Source organism: Cydia amplana, chromosome 15 (assembly GCF_948474715.1).
Source record: "Cydia amplana chromosome 15, ilCydAmpl1.1, whole genome shotgun sequence".
Classification (NCBI taxonomy): Eukaryota; Metazoa; Arthropoda; class Insecta; order Lepidoptera; family Tortricidae; genus Cydia; species Cydia amplana.
This window is the reverse complement of record NC_086083.1, coordinates 5,106,367-5,112,366: the sequence shown is the minus strand read 5'-3', so window position 1 is coordinate 5,112,366 and position 6,000 is coordinate 5,106,367.

The window sequence follows — 6,000 nt, the reverse complement described above, 5'->3', positions numbered from 1 at the left end:
AGAATAAACGTTCAGAATGTTCTTATACTAGCACACATAAGGTGTTTAACTTCCACTAACTCCTCACCCGACTCTGCTCGTCAATATACTTGCCATAGAAGGAACTTATAATATCTGATGGCGACCCAGACCAGTGAACCAACAAGGAACTAACACTCAAGAAAGAAGGAAAAATCAAGCAAGAAAAAAAAAAGAAGAACCACTTTTTCAACACCAATCCACGCAGTCAGAACCAACCAGCTTATCAAGAATCAAGAAACAACCTGAGAAGAACCAACCAACATCAAAAAGCGGAAACCGCGTTAAGAAAAGAAATTAAGAAGAGACGAAGAAGGAAGAAAGAAGAGCGTTGTCCAGGGTTATCCCGGCTCGCAAATCAAGAGGTGTCCAGGGTTATACCGTCCCATTTCAAGAGGAGTCCAGGGTTATCCCGGCCCACTAACATGGTCGTAAGCAGAGCCAGCCATACGAAGCGTCAAGCGAGCGCCACATGGAGGTGCCAGCTCGCCAGGCCGCGCCAGCAGCAGCAAGAATGCCGGTCGCGAACTCGCACCGGACCGGACGAAGACGAAGCCGAGGACGGCCAGCCACGCAGCAATAGGATGTAAATCCTACATGTAATTTATTATTTTAATTAATTTACTCTAAAAGCCAGCATTTTTTTTTCCAATTCAGTAGCAGTCATATTTAAATCATTCATAATTATTAAAGGTTGTCGCTAAACTCAATTTCGTTTCGAGCATAAATAATTTTCATAAGAAGCCATAATATAATATAAGAATTAAAAGTGTCGAATAGTGTCCTCAATCATGTATGTTGCAATTTGCAGCGCGTGCCACACGTTGTGCGCACGTCGACAGAAAACTTAACTAGGCCGCGATACTTTGCCGCGAGTTAGAATATTTTAATAAGCGATGAATGAAATTTGATACATAATTATTAAATAATTAACAACTCAATTCATAACGATTAAATAATTAACAACTCAATTCAATAAAATTATTTTATTGTTTCTTAGTAATGATTGATACTTTAGCTACGTGTCGGACTGATCACCTGATATACAGCGAAAGTTTGATTTATTACATCATTTTTTTTTTGGAATTTTTGAAGTTAAATAATAATGTTTATTTTATAGAAAGCTTACAGTACGGTACAATTTTGAGAAGTTTTAAGGAGTTTAGGCACATTTATTTATAAAATGTGACCTCATAGCTAGAGAGCACTAGTCCTTCGTACTTGATCATAGTGTGATATACATATCCTCCGTGAAAGTTGTAGGAGACTTATTGTCTTAATGTATTTGTGTCTCTAGGTACAGGCAGAGCCGTACAGCCTGGCCTGATATGCCATTTTATAGTTGATAAAGGGTGACCATGCCCTAGGTGTTTATTAAAGAATTGCTATGGATAGCATTGATAGGTGAAGGGTGCGCACAGAGGCGCAACCCAGTTATGCCCTTGATCATAGTCGACCTTATAGGTGTCCGTGAAAGGCTTAACATTTAATACGGCATTAGTTTATTTTATTATCAGAATTATGGGAGATACCGTAACTATAAACAGCGAGAGTGAATATTTTAAAGTTGAATACCAAATGTTTTTAAATGTTTTAAAGTTGAATAGTAAATGTTTTAAAGATGAAGAGTAGGTAAATGTTTTTAAAGGAGATTTATATTTTATGAGAAAAGGAAGTAAATTAATATTTTAACGTTTGAGAGATGACAACATTTTAAGTGATGATATTTTCTTATTAGCACAACGATTTTTTTTTCTTTTCCTTAATAGGACTACGACACTTACGACACATAAGAACCTAGTTAAATAAAGATTGTTTGCATTATACCTATATAATTTGTTAATATTTTTTTGTATTGTTTTCAGAAAAAATTGTAAACAAGTAACATGCGTTTAAATTTTTTCTTCTGCCACCCCGGCGGTGAGAGGAACTTTCGGGGGAGGTGTAATGTGGTGAATGTCCAATTTCAATGTTTAGCAGTAACGCTTTGGTTTACTGCGACATAAACGCATATTGCTTGTGTCAGCGCAACCTAACGTGTATAAAACAATAGCCATTTAGAGAATAAACGTTCAGAATGTTCTTATACTAGCACACATAAGGTGTTTAACTTCCACTAACTCCTCACCCGACTCTGCTCGTCAATATACTTGCCATAGAAGAAACTTATAATATCTGAATTGCAATGAAACTTTGCACATACAATGAGATGAGATACCTATATCTAGTCCTGTAATTAGGTAGTTTAAAAAGCTCATGATGTCATATCATGTTATGTTTCTTAATGTTTGCAGTAGGTACATTGCTGCTCGGTAAATTAAAATAATATTAATATTGGGGTCTTAATTAAGTTAATAAAACTTCTTAATTAATGATTAGTCGGTTAAATTCTATGTCTGGTTTAATTTATTGCCCGTATTGGATTTACACACTGTATAGCGCCAGTTTATAAAACAAACGAAATAGAGCAAAAACAAGTTTTTGAAAAACTTAATTTTGCTGTATTCTTTTAACTATGGTATCTGAAGCTACATAAACATTACAGGCGTAGATATACCTTATCCTATTGTAAGTACAAAGTTTCAGAGCAATCTAGCTAGACTTTTAAAAGTGAGAGTGTAACAAAACTTTGTATGGAGAACCGAGCTTGCTGCGGACTCTTAATGTATGCAATATATATGGACTAGCTTCATCAAACGGGTATTTGTCTTTTCATTGTAAAAAGAGCCGTATTGTTACGGAAATACAGTTCAGTTCTAGCAAAACGTAGATAGGTAAATGTCTGTCACTAACAGAACTGTGACGTTTTCAACTAAAAGGTACATTGTCGGTTGTCGATAAGGTTGATGGTATCAAATGGAATCTTTATGGAAAAAGCGTCTTATTAGCATCCGACGATAAGTACCCTTTTGGTTGAAAATGGCACAAATACAGACCGGGAAAAACACCGCTTTCAATATAACTTTCGCACTTAGCAATAACTTGAATAGCATCAACAAATTATACTTTGATACTTTTGGTAGGGATGGGAAGAGACTGGTCGATTTAATTCGGGATGTATTTATTTTTATCTACACACTCATAAACCCACTACGTAACTGTAGGTATAATAATAGTATTTTATGCAACCGTTGTTTAAGAGAGGTCAAAAAAGGCGAGTGGCGTGAGTAACAATTTGAGGCGAAGCCGAAAATTGTTAATAAAGACGCCACGAGTATTTTTTGACTCAGTTAAACAACGTTGCATACAATACTTTTTCTACGACCAAGCACTTACTTTGAAATAAAATTGTAAATTTAACAAATATTTTTTAATTCAAGAAGTAGCAAAAATGGAGGGTATGGGCGGGAAAAGAATGAATGAATGAATGAAATTAAAAAAAAAAACATGTCTATGGTTCACGTCTTTGTCAGAGATGACATTTAAAATATGGTTGGCAACACTGTATTTCATTCAATATTTTTTAAGTGGTCATTACACGAAGTATCGTAAAATCGCCAAAAAGATACTGCGTGTATGCACAAATTCTTTTTTGGGGAAGAGACTAAAGACTTGTCTTGACTACTATAAGGTAGGGTTTTAAAGGTGTATGCACGACCCTTTAAATGACAAATAAAAGTACGGGAGTAGAAAAAAGACATTAAAACACTCGTTTTATGTAACTCGCTTTCAGCTCGTTTCATTAATTTGCACTCGTATTTTAATGCCTTTTATTATGCGAGTGTTTTAAATCGGCACGACTTGCGAATGACCTATTCGCACGTGTATTTGTACAGCGTTTTACATTACATATGGCCCTTTAAGCTTTCGATATAGGCAATTAGGCACGCAAAGTGCTATTTCGATATATCCCGCACTAGTGAAGGAAAGTAACACCAAATGTAGGTTACTGTAAATGATATTCCGGATTGAAATCCGGACGTCATGTCCACTCGGCTACCACCGCTTTTAGCTATGCCCAAAAAAAATTACTAAAAAATCAAATATAAACTGTTTTCCCTTCCCTAAGTCAGTATTATAGTCCAGCAAAAGTTTTATTAAAATCGGTCCAATAATCCAGTTTTTCTTCTCAACTCGCTAGTCGGTTCGATTATTGAGAAGGTAAAACTCCCCCAGTGGACGGCTATTCATAAAAAATGAAATTTTAAAAGTTTAAATGTAAATATGACATCTGGCACTTGGGATACCTATAGAGTAGTTACAACATTTTTATCTCACTATGCACCGATTCGAATAGAAAAAACCGGCCAAGTGCGAGTCAGACTCGCGCACGGAGGGTTCCGCACCATCAACAAAAAACAAGCAAAAAAAACGGTCACCCATCCAAGTACTGACCCCGCCCGACGTTGCTTAACTTCGGTCAAAAATCACGTTTGTTGTATGGGAGCCCCACTTAAATCTTTATTTTATTCTGTTTTTAGTATTTGTTGTTATAGCGGCAATAGAAATACATCATCTGTGAAAATTTCAACTGTCTAGCTATCACGGTTCGTGAGATACAGCCTGGTGACAGACGGACGGACGGACGGACGGACGAACAGCGGAGTCTTAGTAATAGGGTCCCGTTTTTATTAGGGTTCCGTAGCCAAATGGCAAAAAACGGAACCCTTATAGATTCGTCATGTCTGTCTGTCTGTCCGTCTGTCCGTCTGTCCGTCTGTCTGTCCGTCCGTATGTCACAGCCACTTTTCTCCGAAACTATAAGAACTATACTGTTGAAACTTGGTAAGTAGATGTATTCTGTGAACCGCATTAAGATTTTCACACAAAAATAGAAAAAAAACAATAAATTTTTGGGGTTCCCCATACTTTCACACAAAAATAGAAAAAAAACAATAAATTTTTGGGGTTCCCCATACTTCTAACTGAAACTCAAAAAAATTTTTTTCATTAAACCCATACGTGTGGGGTATCTATGGATAGGTCTTCAAAAATGATATTGAGGTTTCTAATATCATTTTTTTCTAAACTGAATAGTTTGCGCGAGGGACACTTCCAAAGTGGTAAAATGTGTGTGTCCCCCCCCTGTAACTTCTAAAATAAGAGTATGATAAAACTAAAAAAAATATATGATGTACATTACCATGTAAACTTCCACCGAAAATTGGTTTGAACGAGATCTAGTAAGTAGTTTTTTTTTATACGTCATAAATCGCCTAAATACGGAACCCTTCATGGGCGAGTCCGACTCGCACTTGGCCGCTTTTTACCCTTTGGGTACGGAACCCTAAAAAGAGAGAGAGAGTGTCATTTATAAACGTCATAATTATATTTATATAAATTTGACATGAATTAACATTACCACATACCTCTTGTCTATACCTATATTATTTTTCATTATAAAATTTTTTGATGGTATTAGTTAAGCCTCTTGTAAGCGGAAGATATTAGTTAAGGATTATTTTCTTTTAAAAACTCCAATAAATTGCATTCATTCGTATAATAAAACACCAGTTGATCTTAAATGTAATGAAGGTGTAGGAACCACAGAGGTTCCAACCCGCACTGGCCGTTTCTTTGCCATAGAATATTATAGGTACTTGTGTCGACACGTCAGTTAGAAAATTCGTTTATGTTCAATGCAAATTATTTACGTTTATCTTATTAGTTATAGTTATTTAAATACAGTTTATGAACCATACACGGTGGTTTGATTGTGTAACCACAATGATATATAACGCACATTGCATTGCCGTATCGTACATTACGATACAAGTGCGAAAAGTAGGAAATTCGCAACGAGTGGCGATTAAAAGACGACCGAAAGAAGTGTTTTAAATCGACACGACATGCGAATTACCTATTCGAACATGTAAAGTAGCACCATATTATGTACTGTAAGGTTAGTAACATAGGTTACTACCTAAATGAAACTTTGGGGACACTTATAATCCATACAAAAAATACGTTCGCGGGTTTTTCAATAACGTTTTACCGACCATTTTATTCCTGAAAATAACATCAATGATCAATGAAGGGGTA